General features: G+C 47.0%; 1 protein-coding gene across 19 annotated transcripts in view; it reads right to left on the reverse strand.

The window, feature by feature from the left end:
- The window catches only part of RIMS1 (regulating synaptic membrane exocytosis 1), a 548,264-nt gene that overhangs the window by 13,962 nt on the left and 515,237 nt on the right, over nucleotides 1-19,065 (reverse strand). The gene's annotated exons all lie outside the window — the stretch shown is intronic.

A 19,065-nucleotide genomic window follows, 5' to 3' on the forward strand; every position in this document is an offset into this window, starting at 1 on the left:
ACCCTGCATACCAGGATAGGGATGGGGCCATGCATACAAGGATGAGATGGGGCCCTGCATACCAGGATGAGGCCATGCATAATAGGATAGGGCGATCATTCCTGCCAGGATAGGGATGAGGGGGAACCATTCCTACCAGGATAGGGATGAGGGCGACATGCACACCAGGATAGGGATGAGGGGGCATGCATACCAGGATAGAGATGAGGAATCCATGCATACCAGGATAGGGATGAGGGGCCATGCATACCAGGATGGGGTAGGAGCCAATCATAAGGATGGGGTCATTGTATACCAGGACCAGGGTTGGGGGCCAATCATACCAGAATAGGAATGGGGCCATGCATACTAGGACAGGAGCCCTGCATACCAGGATAGGGATGGAGCCCTGAATACCAGTATAGAGATGGGGCCATGCATACTAGGACGAGATGGGGGCCCTGCATACCAGGATGGGGCTATGCATACTAGGATAGGGATGAGGGTGATCATTCCTGCCAGGATAGGGATGAGGAGGGACCATTCCTATGCAGGATAGGGATGAGGGGGCCATGCATACCATAGTAGGGATGAGGGGGGCCATGCACACCAGGATAGGGATGAGGGGGGCATGCAAACCAGGATAAGGATGAGGGATCCATGCATACAGGATAGGGATGAGGGGCAATGCATATCAGGGTAGGGATGAGGGGGCCATGTGTATCAGGATGGGGATGAGAGGACCATATATACCAGGATAGGGGATATTAAGTACAGAATTGACCACATTTTGGGTTCAATTTTTTTTCCCTAATTTCCTCCTCTAAAACGTAGGTACGTCTTATGCTTCGGTGCATCTTATAGTCCGAAAAATACAGTATACACGACTTATCTCACTGAACTAATCATATACAAGTCCAGAAACTGCTTTAGTTATTAAGGACCACAGCACATACAATACTTAATTGGATCGTAAGTGGTTGGTTGGGAATAGATTACCATAAGTTTAATGATGTAAAAGAATATAGTTCAATAAGAGTATACAGTATAGATACAATTAATTAAAGGGGTTGTCCAATGAATAAAGTACTTTCCCACAAACAAAGTACATTTTAATTAATAGATCTTGAAATAATAATAAGTTCAACAATTGGATGTGATTAAATAAACTGTACCTCTGCTGAGATAATCTTATAAATGTGCCTCTGCTGTGTACTGTGTAATGGCTGTGTTTGAATGTGAAGGGACAAGGTTTAATCTAGAGTTGAGCGAAACGGGTCGAAAAAATTCAAAAGTCGCCGACTTTCGCCTTAGCGTGAGGTCAGCCACGAGGTCGGCGACCATCTCGCCAAAGTCGCGTTTCAAAAGATGCTTTTGTGCCCTTTTTTGGCCAATCAGGAAGAACGGACACTGTGGGCAATGTGATGACATAGGCAGCGGTTACCACCATGTTTGTGAAGGGCATGCAGGTGATTGGCTTGCTTTGTGTGGCGTCACAGGGGGTATAAAAGGGCGTGCACGCCGACCGCCATGTTACTTATGCTGATCTCAGAATAGGGAGAGCTGCTGCTGCTGCTGATTCTGTAGGGAGAGTGTTAGGCAGGGAAGAAGATACCAAAAACTACTTCTGCTGCTAGCGATTTTGCCTGTAAACACAGCAGTTACTGTGCAGTGCAACGGGAGGCTATATTTCGGTGCATCAGCTCTGTTGGTTATTAGGCTGCCTTTTAAGGCTCCCTGATAGCTGCATTGCTGTTTTCACACTGCTGAGCAAACTGCTTGTTTCAAAGCAATCCAAATTTTATTGTTTTGTCCTGGTGAGTCATTTTTTCACACACCGTACAGCGGTGTACGCTCCTCACACAGTACCGTGTACCGTCCGTTATCACGGCCAAATTGAAGCAATCTACAGTGCCTACAAGTAGTATTCAACCCCCTGCAGATTTAGCAGGTTTGATAAGATGCAAATAAGTTAGAGCCTTCAAACTTCACACAAGAGCAGGATTTATTTAACAGATGCATAAATCTTACAAACCAAAAAGTTATGTTGCTCAGTTAAATTTTAATAAATTTTAAACATAAAAGTGTGGGTCAATTATTATTCAACCCCTAGGTTTAATATTTTGTGGAATAACCCTTGTTTGCAATTACAGCTAATAATCGTCTTTTATAAGACCTGATCAGGCCGGCTCAGGTCTCTGGAGTTATCTTGGCCCACTCCTCCATGCAGATCTTCTCCAAGTTATCTAGGTTCTTTGGGTGTCTCATGTGGACTTTAATCTTGAGCTCCTTCCACAAGTTTTCAATTGGGTTAAGGTCAGGAGACTGACTAGGCCACTCCAACACCTTGATTTTTTGCCTCTTGAACCAGGCCTTGGTTTTCTTGGCTGTGTGCTTTGGGTCGTTGTCTTGTTGGAAGATGAAATGACGGCCCATCTTAAGATCCTTGATGGAGGAGCGGAGGTTCTTGGCCAAAATCTCCAGGTAGGCCGTGCTATCCATCTTCCCATGGATGCGGACCAGATGGCAAGGCCCCTTGGCTGAGAAACAGCCCCACAGCATGATGCTGCCACCACCATGCTTGACTGTAGGGATGGTATTCTTGGGGTCGTATGCAGTGCCATCCAGTCTCCAAACGTCACGTGTGTGGTTGGCACCAAAGATCTCGATCTTGGTCTCATCAGACCAGAGAACCTTGAACCAGTCTGTCTCAGAGTCCTCCAAGTGATCATGAGCAAACTGTAGACGAGCCTTGACATGATGCTTTGAAAGTAAAGGTACCTTACGGGCTCGTCTGGAACAGAGACCATTGCGGTGGAGTACGTTACTTATGGTATTGACTGAAACCAATGTCCCCACTGCCATGAGATCTTCCCGGAGCTCCTTCCTTGTTGTCCTTGGGTTAGCCTTGACTTTTCGGACAAGCCTGGCCTCGGCACGGGAGGAAACTTTCAAAGGCTGTCCAGGCCGTGGAAGGCTAACAGTAGTTCCATAAGCCTTCCACTTCCGGATGATGCTCCCAACAGTGGAGACAGGTAGGCCCAACTCCTTGGAAAGGGTTTTGTACCCCTTGCCAGCCTTGTGACCCTCCACGATCTTGTCTCTGATGGCCTTGGAATGCTCCTTTGTCTTTCCCATGTTGACCATGTATGAGTGCTGTTCACAAGTTTGGGGAGGGTCTTAAATAGTCAGAAAAGGCTGGAAAAAGAGATAATTAATCCAAACATGTGAAGCTCATTGTTCTTTGTGCCTGAAATACTTCTTAATACTTTAGGGGAGCCAAACAGAATTCTGGTGGTTTGAGGGGTTGAATAATAAATGACCCTCTGAATAAACTTTTCACAATTTAAAAAAAAATTAAACAAAGAAATAACATTCTTTTTTGCTGCAGTGCATTTCACACTTCCAGGCTGATCTACAGTCCAAATGTCACAATGCCAAGTTAATTCCGAATGTGTAAACCTACTAAATCTGCAGGGGGTTGAATACTACTTGTAGGCACTGTATGTGTGTGACTCTGTAAGGAAAAGTCGAGGAGTTTGTCCGTTCTTACAGATCTACACCTTATAGTTTTATCTGTTTTTCAAACAGTTTAGTATATTTGCTGTTTGATTACATTCAAAATTAGAGAGAGACAGCGTGTGTCAGTCCGTATACAAAAACACGGAGCTTGACAATTTTACATACACCCTACAGCAGTGTACGTGCACGTTCCTCTCTCAGTACTGTGTAACGGCTGTTATCACGGCCAAATTGAAGCTATCTACATGTGTGACTCTGTAAGGAAAAGTCGAGGAGTTTGTCCGTTCTTAAAGACCTACACTCTAGGGAGATTCCAATTCTGCCCAATTCTATATACACCTTGTAGTTAGTCATACACTAGGTAATTTCTGCCTGTCACATTGCGGTGTAATCTATACTGGGCCTGAGACAATAGTTCAGCGTCCTCCAATCTACATTGAGATTCAAATTCTCACCAATACTCTATACAGCTTCTGCCTTCTCATACACCAGACAATTTCTGCCTGTCACATAGCGGTGTAATCTATACTGGGCCTGAGGCAATAGTTCAGCGTCCTCCAATCTACAGTGAGATTAAAATTCTCACCAATACTCTATTGTTATGAACGAGTCACCGTAGGAGGCAGACACAAAAATAGAAGCTAAGTCCAGAAAACCGGAGATGTTGGCAACTATCAGATTGCAGACCCCTGAACCTATCAACACAACTAGCAGTAGCCGTGGGGGGTTCCTACGGTGCCCTAGACCCCTCGATCACAGCCGGAGAACTAAATAGCCTAAAGACAGAAAAGGAAATCTAAACTGCCCCAGAGCAGACCCCAAAGTAAAAGGCAGCCCCCAAAATATGACGGTGAAGCAAGATGAAAAAACACACACAGACAGAAAGATAGGCTGAGCAAACAATGGGGCCCAAACTAACTAAACAGGACAGGAAAGGACGGTTGCTGTCTGCAATCTGCAAAAACCCTATGAAAGACATAAGCTAACAGGCTGATATGGAAAAAGGCCCTGAAGCAGCTAGGCTTCAAAAACTAAATCAGAACTCAGGTATTTTCTGAAGACAGAGCTAAAGGAACTCTGCTCACCCCAGCAGGGAATGTTAGAAATCCAGCAAAACAAAAACAAAGCACAAATGCAAAAGGCAGAGCAGAAAACTTAGCTTTTAGAAGAGCAGGAATTCAGACTGGTATCCAAGGATCACACAGAGAAATCACCCGCAGGGCAGAAGGGCGTCGATGGCCTTATATCCAGTCAGTAACTCCACTCAGCCAGTCATCATAATTAGTCTCAGATGTTTGATAATCAGGCTCACTACCTTTCTTAACCAGCAGAGGGAGTTCATCGGGCCTGAGTGGTGAAGGGGAAAATGAACTCACAACAGTACCTCCCCCTTGAGGAGGGGTCACCGAACCCTCAACCAAGCCACCAGGGCGATCAGGGTGAGCCCGATGAAAGGCACGCACCAATCTTTTGTCATGAATATCAGAGGCACGGACCCAGGAATTATCCTCCTGACCATAACCCTTCCACTTACCCAAATACTGGAGTCTCCGTCTAGCCTGACGGGAATCCAGTATTTTCTCTACCTCATATTCCATGTTACCTTCCACCAATACAGGGTCTGGAGGTGCCACCCCCGGAACAACAAGCTCAACAAACCTCTTCAACAAAGACTTATGGAACACATTATGGATTTTAAATGTGACAGGAAGAGCAAAACGAAAAGAGACCGGATTAATAATCTCCAAAATCTTGTAAGGTCCAATAAATCTAAGCTTAAACTTAGGAGAAGCCACCTTCATGGCAATATTTTTTGACGATAACCACACCATATCACCAACCTTAAACTGGGGACCCATGGTCCTATGTCGGTTGGAAAACCGCTGGGCCTTTTCCTGGGAGAGAGATAACTTATCCACCACTTGGTCCCAGATCTGGTGCATTCTCTCCACCACAGTGTCAACACCTGGGCAGGCAGAGCGCTCCACCTGCCCTGAAGAAAATCGAGGATGAAACCCAAAGTTACAAAAAAAAAGGTGACATCAAAGTGGCAGAACTAGCTCTATTATTTAAAGCAAATTCGGCCAAGGGCAAAAATGAAACCCAATCATCCTGATCAGCGGAAATAAAACATCTCAAATATGACTCCAAGGTCTGGTTTGTTCTCTCTGTCTGCCCATTGGTTTGAGGGTGAAAAGCAGAGAAGGACAACTGAATTCCCAGCTTGGAACAGAAAGTTCTCCAAAATCTAGACACAAACTGAACTCCTCTGTCAGATACAATGTTCTCAGGAATCCCGTGCAAGCGAACCACCTGTTGCAAAAACAATGGCACCAACTCAGAGGAAGATAGCAACTTAGGGAGTGGTACAAGATGGACCATCTTAGAGAATCTATCACAAATCACCCAAATAACAGTCATTCTCTGAGAGACAGGCATATCAGAGATAAAATCCATTGAAATATGGGTCCATGGCCTCTTGGGGACAGGCAAAGGCATCAACAACCCACTAGAGCGAGAACACGATTTAGACCGGGAGCAAGTCCCACAGGACTGCACAAAATTCCTGACATCACGAGACAAGGCGGGCCACCAAAAAGACCGACTCACCAGATCTCTAGTACCAAAAATACCTGGATGACCAGCCAAAGCAGAGCAATGAACTTCAGACATCACTCTCTTCTTCCACTGGTCAGGAACATACAACTTTCCACTGGGACAACGCTCAGGTTTGTCCTCCTGGAACTCCTCCAGAGCACGTCTCAAATCGGGCGAGATGGCAGAAAGAACTACCCCTTCGCCTAAGATGGTAGCAGGCTTGGTCACCACAGGAGAATCAGCAAAGAAGCTCCTAGAGAGGGCGTCTGCCTTGACATTCTTAATTCCAGGAAGAAAAGAAACCACAAAATCAAAACGTGTAAAAAACAAGGCCCACCTAGCCTGTCTAGGGTTCAAGCGCTTAGCCGACTCTAGGTAAATCAAATTCTTGTGGTCAGTGAGGACCACGACTTGATGCTTAGATTCCTCCAACCAATGTCTCCACTCCTCAAATGCCCATTTCATGGCCAACAGTTCCCGATTCCCCACATCATAGTTACGTTCAGATGGAGAGAACTTTCGGGAAAAGAAAGCACAGGGATTCATTTTAGATGTTACAGGATCCTTTTGGGACAAAACAGCTCCTGCACCAATCTCAGAAGCATCCACCTCTACCTGGAACGGAAGTGAGACATCAGGTTGCCGCAAAACCGGGGCGGAGGTGAATCTTTGCTTCAGCTCCTGAAAGGAAGAAACAGCCTCTGGAGACCAATTTAACACATCAGCACCCTTCTTAGTCAAATCAGTCAATGGCTTGGCAATACTAGAACATTTTGCTATAAATTTCCGATAAAAATTAGCAAAACCCAAAAACTTCTGAAGGGCCTTCAAAGAAGTGGGCTGAACCCAATCGTAAATGGCCTGTACCTTGGCCGGGTCCATTTCAATAGTTGACGGAGACAAAACAAATCCCAAAAAAGAAATCCTCTGTACTCCAAAAAGGCATTTAGATCCTTTGACATACAGGGAATTCTCCCTCAAGATCCGGAACACGGTCCGAATATGTTCCACATGAGAATCCCAATCCTTGGAGAAGATCAAAATATCATCCAGATAGATAATCAAAAATTTATCGACAAAATCTCGGAAAATATCGTTCATGAAGCACTGGAAGACAGAAGGGGCATTAGTGAGCCCAAAAGGCATCACCAGGTACTCAAAATGTCCCTCTGGAGTATTAAACGCCGTCTTCCATTCATCCCCATGCTTAATGCGAATAAGATTATACGCCCCCTGAGGTCAAGCTTGGTAAACCAGCAAGCACCTTTAACTCTAGAGAATAGATCCGAAATCAGGGGTAACGGATACTGATATTTAACAGTAATTTTGTTGAGGGCACGATAATCAATACAAGGTCTTAATGATCCATCCTTTTTGGCCACAAAAAAAAAACCGGCACCTAAGGGTGACGAGGATGGTCTAATATGACCCTTCTCCAACGCCTCCTTAATATAGGATCGCATAGCCTCGTGCTCGGGTACAGACAAATTGAAGAGCCGACCCTTGGGGAATTTACACCCCGGGCTCAGTTCAATTGCACAGTCATAACTCCTATGAGGAGGCAGAGACGCAGACTCATTCTCACTAAATACATCATAAAAGTCCGCCAAATAATCAGGAACATCATGCGACTGAGGAGAGATGGAAAACACCGCAGCCTCACTAAAGGCACACCGACAATCCCAACTCACCACAGACACAGATTTCCAATCGAAAACTGGATTATGAATTTGCAACCAGGGAAACCCCAGAACAATGGCATCATGCAGATTATGCAACACCAAAAATCTGCAATTTTCTTGATGGTCTGGGGCGACCCGCATTACCACCTGGGTCCAAAACTGAGGTTTATTTTTTGCCAAAGGAGTAGCATCAATCCCCCTCAAAGGGATAGGCGTCCGCAGAGGTGTCATCGGAAATCCACAACGTTTAGCAAAATCCAAGTCCATTAGGTTTAGAGCTGCTCCCGAATCCACAAAAGCCTTGGCGGAAAATGTGGACAGGGAGCAGATCAGAGTAATAGCCAGAAGAAACTTAGGTTGAACACCACCAACAGAAAACGTGTGTGCAAAGCGTTTCTCTCGTTTAGGACAGACAGAAATAATATGCGAGGCATCTCCACAGAAAAAACACAACTTATTACGCCTTCTGAATTCCTGACGCTGCTCTCTGGACAAAACTCTATCGCATTGCATAGGTTCAGACATTTGTTCAACAAGTGGCAACACTTCTCGTGCAGTTTTGCGTTCGCGCAAACGCCGATCAATCTGAATGGCTAATGACATAGAATCGTCAAGACCAGAGGGAACAGGAAATCCCACCATAGTATCTTTTACGGCTTCTGACAAACCCTTCCGAAAGAGAGCAGCCAGGGCATTATCATTCCAGGTAGTAAGTACCGCCCACTTTCGGAATTTTTGACAGTACGATTCTGCAGAATCTTGACCCTGGTTCAATGCCAGCAGGGTCTTTTCAGCCTGATCAATGGCATTAGGTTCGTCATACAACAACCCCAAGGCTTGAAAAAATGCGTTCACATTAGTCAGAATAGGATCATCAGGTTTCAAAGAAAACGCCCAATCCTGGGGATCGCCACGCAGCAAAGAGATGACAATTTTAACCTGCTGCGCGGAGCTCCCTGACGAGTTAGGCTTCAAGGCAAAAAATAATTTACAATTATTTTTGAAATTCAAAAATTTAGACCGATCCCCAAAAAATACATCAGGTGTGGGAATCTTTGGTTCAGCAGTATGTGAATGAGCAAGGTAGGTGGAAATTCCCCGCACTTCCGCAGCGAGCTGCTCCACGCGATCAGACAATTGCTTTATCTCCATTGAGAGAAAAAAAAAAATTCCCCCTACGGCCTCAGAGATATAGAGGAAAAAATATACACACTTTTTTTTTTTTTTGTTACAATTCTTTCCTGCTACTGAGTACCCTAGGATCTGCGGTATGGGGGGTGATTCTGTTATGAACGAGTCACCGTAGGAGGCAGACACAAAAATAGAAGCTAAGTCCAGAAAACCGGAGAAGTTGGCAACTATCAGACTGCAGACCCCTGAACCTAACAACACAACTAGCAGTAGCCGTGGGGGGTTCCTACGGTGCCCTAGACCCCTCGATCACAGCCGGAGAGCTAAATAGCCTAAAGACAGAAAAGGAAATCTAAACTGCCCCAGAGCAGACCCCAAAGTAAAAGGCAGCCCCCAAAATATAATGACGGTGAAGCAAGATGAAAAAACACTTACACAGACAGAAAGATAGGCTGAGCAAACAATGGGGCCCAAACTAACTAAACAGGACAGGAAAGGACGGTTGCTATCTGCAAAAACCCTATGAAAGACATAAGCCAACAGGCTGATATGGAAAAAGGCCCTGAAGCAGCTAGGCTTCAAAAACTAAATCAGCACTCAGGTATTTTCTGAAGACAGAGCTAAAGGAACTCAGCTCACCCCAGCAGGGAATGTTAGAAATCCAGCAAAACAAAAACAAAGCACAAATGCAAAAGGCAGAGCAGAAAACTTAGCTTTTAGAAGAGCAGGAATTCAGACTGGTATCCAAGGATCCCACAGAGAAATCACCGGCAGGGCAGAAGGGCATCGACGGCCTTATATCCAGTCAGTAACTCCACTCAGCCAGTCATCATAATTAGTCTCAGATGTTTGATAATCAGGCTCACTACCTTTCTTAACCAGCAGAGGGAGTTCATCGGGCCTGAGTGGTGAAGAGGAAAATGAACTCACAACACTCTATACAGCTTCTGCCTTCTCATACACCAGACAATTTCTGCCTGTCACATTGCGGTGTAATCTATACTGGGCCTGAGACAATAGTTCAGCGTCCTCCAATCTACATTGAGATTCAAATTCTCAACAATACTCTATACAGCTTTTGCCATCTCATATACCAGCCAATTTCTGCCTGTCACATTGCGGTGTAATCTATACTGGGCCTGAGACAATAGTTCAGCGTCCTCCAATCTACAGGGAGATTCAAATTCTCACCAATACTCTATAGACCCTTTACCTTGTTTACAGTACCATATAGCTGTTGTTATTTTGGGTACCTTTTTCAAAAAAATGAAGAAGTATGGTGGAAGAGGCCGTGGAAGTGGGCGGGGGTTGCCAGCTGGTCCTGATGGTGGTGTTGCTTCTGCTGGTTGTGGCAAAAGCACAATAGCACCTAAGGCAGGAGGTGGTGAGCCGGCGTCATTGTCTGGCTCCACAAGGCCTCGTAGGCTCCCTTTTCTGGGAGTAGGTAAACCGCTTTTAAAGCCGGAGCTTCAGGAACAAGTTTTGGCTTACATTGCTGACACAGCCTCCAGCTCTATCGCCTCCTCTTCTGAAGTTTCAAAAAATAAAAGCACTGCGTCGACAGTGGAGGCTCCTGGTCAGGAACAACACCTTTCCTTGTGTCCTTCACCCCTACCAAAAGTGAAGGATGCGGCAGGCCACACTACAGATTACTCCATGGAGCTCTTTTCTCATACCATGCCTGGGTTATCAAGTCAAATCGTGAATTCCCCAGTCCAAGATTAATCTGACATGGAGTGCACTGATGCACAGCCACTGCTAGATTTATCTGCTGGTACATTCACTCAGAGCACCACATTGTCCTTGCAGTGTACTGAGCCAGAATCTGACCCTGATGAAACTCAGGTGCCCCTTCCCGCATACTATACCACCATACACGGTGACACAGAAGAAGGTGCACATGACATTGAAGAGGAGGTGATGGATGACCCAGTTGTTGACCCAGATTGGCATCCACTGCAGGAAGAGGGTGCCGCTGCCAATAGCTCAGAAGAGGAGGAGGAGCATCCACAGCAGGCATCGACATCGCAACAGCTGTTATCTGGCAGGCCCAGAGCAGTCCAAAAACGGGTTACAAAAAGCAAAAGAGTTGCAGGACAGCTTGGCCAGACGGTCAAAATAGCACAGCGTGCAAGGCCTCAAAATGTCTTCCATAGTAGGAAGAGTGCAGTGTGGCACTTTTTTGAACAAAATCCTAATGATCAGACAAAGAGTGCGCAAAGACCTTTAGCCGAGGGAAAAATCTGAGAAATTTGAATACCAGTTGCATGCTTAGACATTTAACCACCATGCACTTGCAAGCATGGACGGACTACCAAACCTCAGGTACCACATGTGCAAATGCTCCCAAAGAAGGTAGTCAGCAACGCTACATTGTTTCCCCCACTGTAAGCCCATCGTTTAGCATACCACCAGCAGCAAATGTTGAGGTGTCGTTGCAAGGCCAAAGTAGTCAGGGAATCACAATGTTATATCAACGAAAGACTGAATCTAGGCCATCAGAAAGAACACCAACTCCATTACCATCATCAACCCTCTCTCAGTCCGCCATGTCCACCGCTAGTTCCACCATATGCAGCTCTCAAGTCCAGCTCACCTTACCAGATACTATGAGTAGGACAAGAAAGTACTCATCCTCTCATCCGCATACACTGGGTTTGAACGCCCACATTGCCAAACTAATCTCGTTAGAGATGATGCCCTACCAGTTGGTTGAAAGCGCAGCTTTCCGCGAACTCATGGCCTACGCAGTACCACGCTATGACCTACCCAGTCGCTACTTCTTTTCTCGCAAAGCCATCCCAGCCTTCCACCTTCATGTGAAAGACCGCATTTTCCATGCACTCAAGCAATCAGTGAGTGGAAAGGTGCACCTTACAACTGATGCATGGTCCAGTAGGCATGGCCAGGGCTGTTACGTGTCCATCACTGCGCACTGGGTTAATGTGGTGGATGCAGGGTCCACAGGGGACAGCGGTGGTGGGACAGTGCTGCCTAGCCCACGGTATAGGACACAGTTGGCTGTAGGCGTTCGACGCTCCTCCTCCTCCAGAAGCGAAAGCTCATCCACAGAGCGCAGTCGCACGAGCACTCCATCCGCAGCTGCCAGTGTTGCACACGAAGTGTCCCCCCGATCAGCTAGTGGAAAGCGTCAGCAGGCTGTGTTGCAGATGATGTGTTTGGGCGACAGACACACCGCGGAGGTACTGGCCGACTACTTTCAGCGACAAACTGAGTCATGGCTGGGCAGTCTACATCTTGAGGCAGGCAAGGTAGTTAGTGATAACGGCCGGAATTTTGTGGCAGCCATAGCCCTTTCAAAACTCAGACACATACCTTGCTTGGCTCACACCTTGAACCTGGTGGTGCAGTGCTTCCTCAATAATTATCCGGAGTTAACAGGCCTGCTCCATAAGGTTCGAAGACTGTGCTCGCACATCCGCCGGTCGCCGGTACACTCCAGTCGTATGCAGAAGCTGCAGTGATTGCTCCACCTTCCCAAGCACCGCCTAATTATCAACGTTGCAACAAGGTGGAACTCCACCCTGCACATGGTTGAGCGGCTGTGCGAACAGAGGCAGGCCGTAATGCATTTGTGGGAGGATATACGGGCAGGCACTTTGAGGGCAGACATGGAGTTGACAGGTGTGCAGTGGTCGAAGCTGAAAGACCTCTGTAAAGTCCTTCAGTGTTTTGAGGAATGCACACGGCTGGTAAGCGCAGACGACGCCATCATAAGCATGAGCATCCCACTTATGCGTCTGCTCATGCAAACTTTGACGCACATTAAGGAGCAGGCGTGTTATGAATGAGTCACCGTAGGAGGCAGACACAAAAATAGCAGCTAAGTCCAGAAAACCGGAGAAGTTGGCAACTATCAGATTGCAGACCCCTGAACCTAACAACACAACTAGCAGTAGCCGTGGGGGGTTCCTACGGTGCCCTAGACCCCTCGATCACAGCCGGAGAAACTAAATAGCCTAAAGACAGAAAAGGAAAACTAAACTGCCCCAGAGCAGACCCCAAAGTAAAAGGCAGCCCCCAACATATAATGACGGTGAAGCAAGATGAAAAAACACACACACAGATAGAAAGATAGGCTGAGCAAACAATGGGGCCCAAACTCACTAAAATAGGACAGGATAGGACAGCTGCTGTCTGCAATCTGCAAAAACCCTGAAAAGACATAAGCGAACAGGCTGATATGGAAAAAGGCCCTGAAGCAGCTAGGCTTCAAAATCTATATCAGCACTCAGGTATTTTCTGAAGACAGAGCTAAAGGAATTCAGATCACCCCAGCAGGGAATGACAGAAATCCAGCAAAACAAAAACAACGTACAAATGCAAACGACAGAGCAGAAAACTTAGCTTTTGGAGAGCAGGAATTCAGACTGGTATCCAAGGATCCACAGAGAAATCACCCGCAGAGCAGACGGGCGTGGACAGCCTTATATCCAGTCAGAAACTCCACTCAGCCAATCATCATCATTAGACCCAGATGCCTGATAATCAGGCTCACTATCTTTCTTTACTAGAAGAGGGAGTTCATCGGGCCTCAGTGGTAAAGGGGAAAATGAACTCACAACACAGGCGTCTGCAGCCGAGGTAGATGAGGACGAAGAGGAGGAGGGAAGCCTTGATGACAGTCAGCCATTGTCTGCTCCGGGACCTCTCCTGGACGAGGTGGAGGAAGAAGAGGAAGAGGAGGAGGAGGAGGATGATGGGGATGATTGTTTAGGGGAGGAGGATGCTTCTCGTGGGGCAAGAGAAAATGTTGGCGTGGCAAGGTCTGGTACAGGGTTTGTGCGTGACTGGAGGGATGTGGATTTGCTAGAAAGTGCTCCTCCACCCAGCACTCGCAGTGCATCATTGACACCGGGAACATTGGCCCACATGTCAGATTATGCCTTGCAGATCCTAAAAAGGGACCCCCGCATTGCCAAAATGCTGAACGATGACGACTACTGGTTGGCCAGCATCCTGGATCTATGCTATAAAGGCAAATTCCAAAACATAATGCCACAGGAGAACCTTGACCTAATATTGGCTAACAAACAAGCAACTCTGGTAAACCGGTTGGTTGAGGCATTCCCAGCACACAGCAGCGGTGATGGTTCTCACACGAGCTTTAGGGGCCAGGGGCAGTTTGGAAGAGGTGTTTGTGGTGCACACATCAGAAGTGGCGTTGAAGACAGGGGTTTCATGACCATGTTGTGGACTGATTTTTCAAGTCCCGCTCGGCGCTCACACGACTGGTAATACTGCATCGATGGAAAGTGACAGGAGACAGCAGTTGTCAACTATGGTTACAAACTACTTCTCGTCCCATATCGATGTTCTCCCGCACAGGTCATTCCCATTTAACTATTGGGCTGCTAAACTGGACACCTGGCCTGAATTGGCACAATATGCCTTACAAAAGCTCGCTTGCCCAGCTGCAAGTGTGCTATCAGAAAGAGTCTTCAGTGCAGCTGGATCAATCCTGACAGAAAAAAGGACCCTATTACACCGCTCCGCCATACTCACCCGGCCTCCGCTCCCACGCCGCAGTCGCCCTCCGCTCCCACGCCGCAGCCTCTCTCCACCCGACGGCAGCGGTGGTCACCTGAGACAGGCCCGCGACCGATGCCTTCCCTGCATGCTATGCGCATGCGCCATAGGCCGCGCCTCCTTCCTGCTTCTTATGCTCCGGCTGTGCCCTGACCTGGAAGCACCTTTGGACCAATGGCTGACCAGACGGGGCCATATCAGGCCGCTTCCCCCTGAGGGAGGTGCCTGATCGTTGTGTTTCCTGACACTCTGGCCTCGCTCCATCGTGCACACTCTGCTCCTGCAGTTCCTGTCTCGGCTGCTCCTCACAGCAGCTTCTCAGTCCTGCTACCCGTGTTCCTGGTTACCTACTCCAGTCCTGCCTTCAGTGTTCCTGTCGTCCTACTCCAGTCCTGCCTTCAGTGTTCCTGTCGTCCTACTCCAGTCCTGCCTTGTGTTCCTGCCGTCCTACTCCAGTCCTGCCTTCAGTGTTCCTGTCGTCCTACTCCAGTCCTGCCTTCAGTGCTCCTGCCGTCCTACTCCAGTCTCAGTCTTACTCCGGTCCATCCTGAGCCGCCCCTCTCGGTACCGGCTACCGTGGTACTCGAACCCCTGGGCCTGCTCCTAACGGTCCCTGTATAGGGGTCGGTTCCACCTGGCAGCTCGCCCGGGGTCCCTCGGTGCCACGGTCCAGAGGGTCCACTCGCGGAGTTTCCCACTCCAGACCATCCGCGCTAACAGACCCGTCTGTCAACCGAAAATGTGGATGATCTAACCTTCATTAAAATGAACCATGCATGGGTTTCCAAGGATTTTGTCCCACCTTCCCCTGATGACACCTAGGTTGCCAGAAAAATGACTTGCTTTGGTCCTCCTCTTCCTCGCACTTGCCCAATTTCACCTTTTGCAGCAGCTGAATGTCCAACATCAACATATGCCATTTTGTAAACCTCCCTAACTGGGCTGCCTCCCCCCCATGGCCGGGGTCACCACCTAGCGCACCCAACCGTGCGAGTGCCGTTGCCCTGAACAGGTGGGTGGGCCGACTCTTGGGCGCGGGCACTGGCACAGGGTCCCTCATAGTGCAATCAAGTGTCTCTAACAGTGGGGGTGCACACCCGCCGTCAGACACACCGCCGTACTATGAGGGGCCCAGTGCCAGTACCGACACCCTTGCTTGGGCAGGGCCACAGCATTTGCTATGTTTACCTCTCCCTGCTCCTCCGCTGTGTAGTCTGGGCTGTCAAATCCTTCACTGGGACTGCCACTACAAATTTGTTGAACTGATAGATGATGGTTAAGACGTAGCTATGCCCTGTCCCGCTGGCCGGGCTCTAGCTTCAGATGATCAATGGCTTCCATTTCTTATGGACCTCGACTCACAATGACATGCAGTGGTGGTTTATCATCAGCTTTCACAGTTTTCCTACTCACAGACGTGTGACATTCCGGCGCACATTTTTAAATGTGCCCTCTCACGCCAATCCCATAGAATCGCCTACGGCCTGTGGCTTCTGTCTTTTGCCCTCCAAAGTTACGTGACAGATCATGATAGGCAATGAGCAACATGTTTACATCTCTCCCTGTGATTAAAGTTTGATGGAGATGAGTAACGCTGATGGGATCAATGGTACTGCAATACAGCAACACTTTCTTCACAAAGTTATGTTTTCGCTGTCTCCACACACAAATTAATTGAGGGTCAGCATCGCCTCAGAGAATTGTGATGGCAGTTTTTCCCGTGATTGTTAATTGCTAGATTTCTGCAATCACTAGACTTTATGTCAGTAATTGTATGCATCTCATTTCCTATGTCGGAGAGGCTGGACTGTCTTCCTGAGACAGAAATATATATGAAGATTTAAAAATACCACCAAAAGTGTATACTGGTGTACGCTTCAAAAACATTTCCTTTTTTCTACTTTTTAGATTGTTGTCTAATCCATACTGAGAACACGGAGATTTTAAATGTTTAAACTATGCTATATATACCTGCTATCCAGTGATAATGTACCATTTCTCACCTTTGTCCAATCACGTCTAATCCATACTGGGCCTGAGACCGGCTGAGCCTGCCTCCTGATCTATAGACATAGGTTTTTAATGTGTAAACTATGCTATAGATACCTGTAATCCGGTGATACGCTACCCTTTCTCACCTTTGTCCAATCACGTCTAATCCATACTGGGCCTGAGACCGTCTGAGCCTGCCTCCTGATCTATAGACATAGGTTTCTAATGTGTAAACTATGCTACATATATACGTGTTATCCGATGAAACTGTACCCTTTATCAACTTTCTACAATGTTGTCGAATCCACACTGGGCCTGAGAACGGCTGCCGAGCTGTTAAGCAAGCTACAGCACCTGTGGTTTGGACACGTAATTTTTTCATTTTGTCAGGAATGCCAGTTAGGCCTAATTCCGTAATTGCGGTTGACCTGCACTTACTGGGAAATCATCGTTCGCTGGGAATAATTGGAATCCCAGATCCCCATCACTAACGGTGTTCAGCGGGTTATCAGCACCTGTAAGCGACAAAAGCTGGTCCTTTCAGTGTAGCGCGCATGCAGCCCCGGACATGTAAGGGCATGATAGACCTGTTATTGCTCGATCTTGCGTGCCAGAGCCTTGCGTATCCCTCTAGTAAGCTTGACGCGTACCGCGGGGGCATGCCGGAGTCTCGGTCATTAACGGAATAAAGCCGAGAAATCGCTAGCACAACTACAAACGGACATACCACACACAGAAACGACAAAGCTTGCAATCTGTCCATCTTTTCTGTAGCTTGTATCGTTGTGGTTTCCCAGGGGTGGAGTCCAGTTAAGCCACAGGCTCCACTCCTGGTGGTGCCCTTTTGGACATTCCTTTAAGGTTCAGCTTTGCAATCATACAGCCCCTGGAAACCAAACACTTTGCCTTCATGGACGCAGTTTGGAGGTTCGAGGGAATAATGCCGCCCCATCGGCAGTTGCCATAATTTATTGGTGGGCAGTCTGACGGTATATGAGCGTGTTCGATTTCAGAATTTTTTTTTTTTTTTTGGTTTGTATTTTACATTTTTATTCCAGCCTTTCTTGACTTCATAAGGGCATGACAAGCCTATATCTGTGTCTCCTCCACCTCCTCCTTTTACGCCTCCACCTCTTTTCTAAATGTAGTTGCCCTTTTCCATATGTTATTTTTGTCTTCTGAGCATTTTGTCTGCTTTGGGACACCTTTAAAGGTGTTTTGTAATTGTTTTCTATGTGTTTGCCTGCCATTGTTTTGAATGGGGTTCGACGGTGTTCTTCGAACGTTCGACGAACATTCGACGAACTTGCCTCCTGTGCGACGAACCAAAACACTAGCGGGGTCGCTCAACACTACTCCTGATATATCGAAGTACATTGTTAGTGTTTAAACTATGCTATATATACCTGGTATCTGGTGATACTGTACCCTTTCTGCCAGGAAGTCCTCCTCCAACCAACACTCTAAGTGTATCATTGACACCTGGAACATTGTCCCACATGTGTGATTATTTCTTGCGGATCTTCTTGTTATATTGTGGTGTGATCCATCCTGAGCGTATGAGTGTCTATGGGTTACTCCTGCAATTTAGATGTACATTTAAAAAGTACCCCAACAATGTATACAGCTCTACGCTTGGGATACATTACCCATTTACTGCTTATTATATTCTGGTCTAATCCAAACTGACCAAGTGAGAGTTATTTTCTGACTGTGGAAATAAATACTGAAATTGACAACAATGACACCTACACTGTGTACAGCTGTACTCTTGAGATCCATTAACGTTTTACGGCTTTTTAGATTGTGTTGTAATCCAATACTGAGCCTGAGAGTGTCTGAGTGTGCCTCCTCAAATATCTACAGAGATTTAGAATGTTTAAACTATACTATATATACCTGCTATCTGATGATACTGTACACTTTGTCTAATTTTTATATTCTTGTCTAATCCATACTGAGCCTGTGAGCATCTCTGCGTGACTGATGGAATATATAGGGAGATTGACAATTATCCTTTGACTGAATAGAGCTGTATGCTTCTGATACAGTGCCATATATCTGATGTTATTTTGGGTCTATTTTCTGCAAAATTTTGAAGTTTGGTGGAAGAAGCCGCGGACGTGGGCGTGGGGGGGCCAGCTGGTGCTGATGGTGGTGTTGCATCTGCTGGTAGTGGCAAAAGCACAATAGCAGCTAAGGCAGGAGGTGTTGAGCCTGCGTCATGGTCTGGCTCTGGAACGCCTGGAAGGTTACCTTTTCTGGGAGTAGGTTAACCGCTTTTAAAGGCGGAGCATGAGGAACTGGTTTTGGCTTACATTGCCGAAACAGACTCCAGCAAATATGCCCTCCTCTTCTGAAGTTTCAAAAAAATGCAAGCACTGAGTCGTCAAGTGCTGGCTCCTGGTCAGGAAGAACCCCTTTCCTTGTGTCCTTCACCCCCACCAAAAGTGAATGATACAGCAGGCCACACTTCACATTAGTCCATGTAGCTCTTTCTATCATACCATGCCTGGGTTATCAAGTCAAATCGGGAATTCCCAAGTCCAAGATGAATCAGACATGGAGTGTGGGTAGCCAGCCAGGGTAGTGGGGTTAATTGGTACCGGGC

The sequence above is a fragment of the Dendrobates tinctorius genome, unplaced genomic scaffold (genome assembly GCF_039654945.1).
Source record: "Dendrobates tinctorius isolate UK_male_01 unplaced genomic scaffold, ASM3965494v1 ptg000024l, whole genome shotgun sequence".
NCBI classification, from domain to species: domain Eukaryota; kingdom Metazoa; phylum Chordata; class Amphibia; order Anura; family Dendrobatidae; genus Dendrobates; species Dendrobates tinctorius.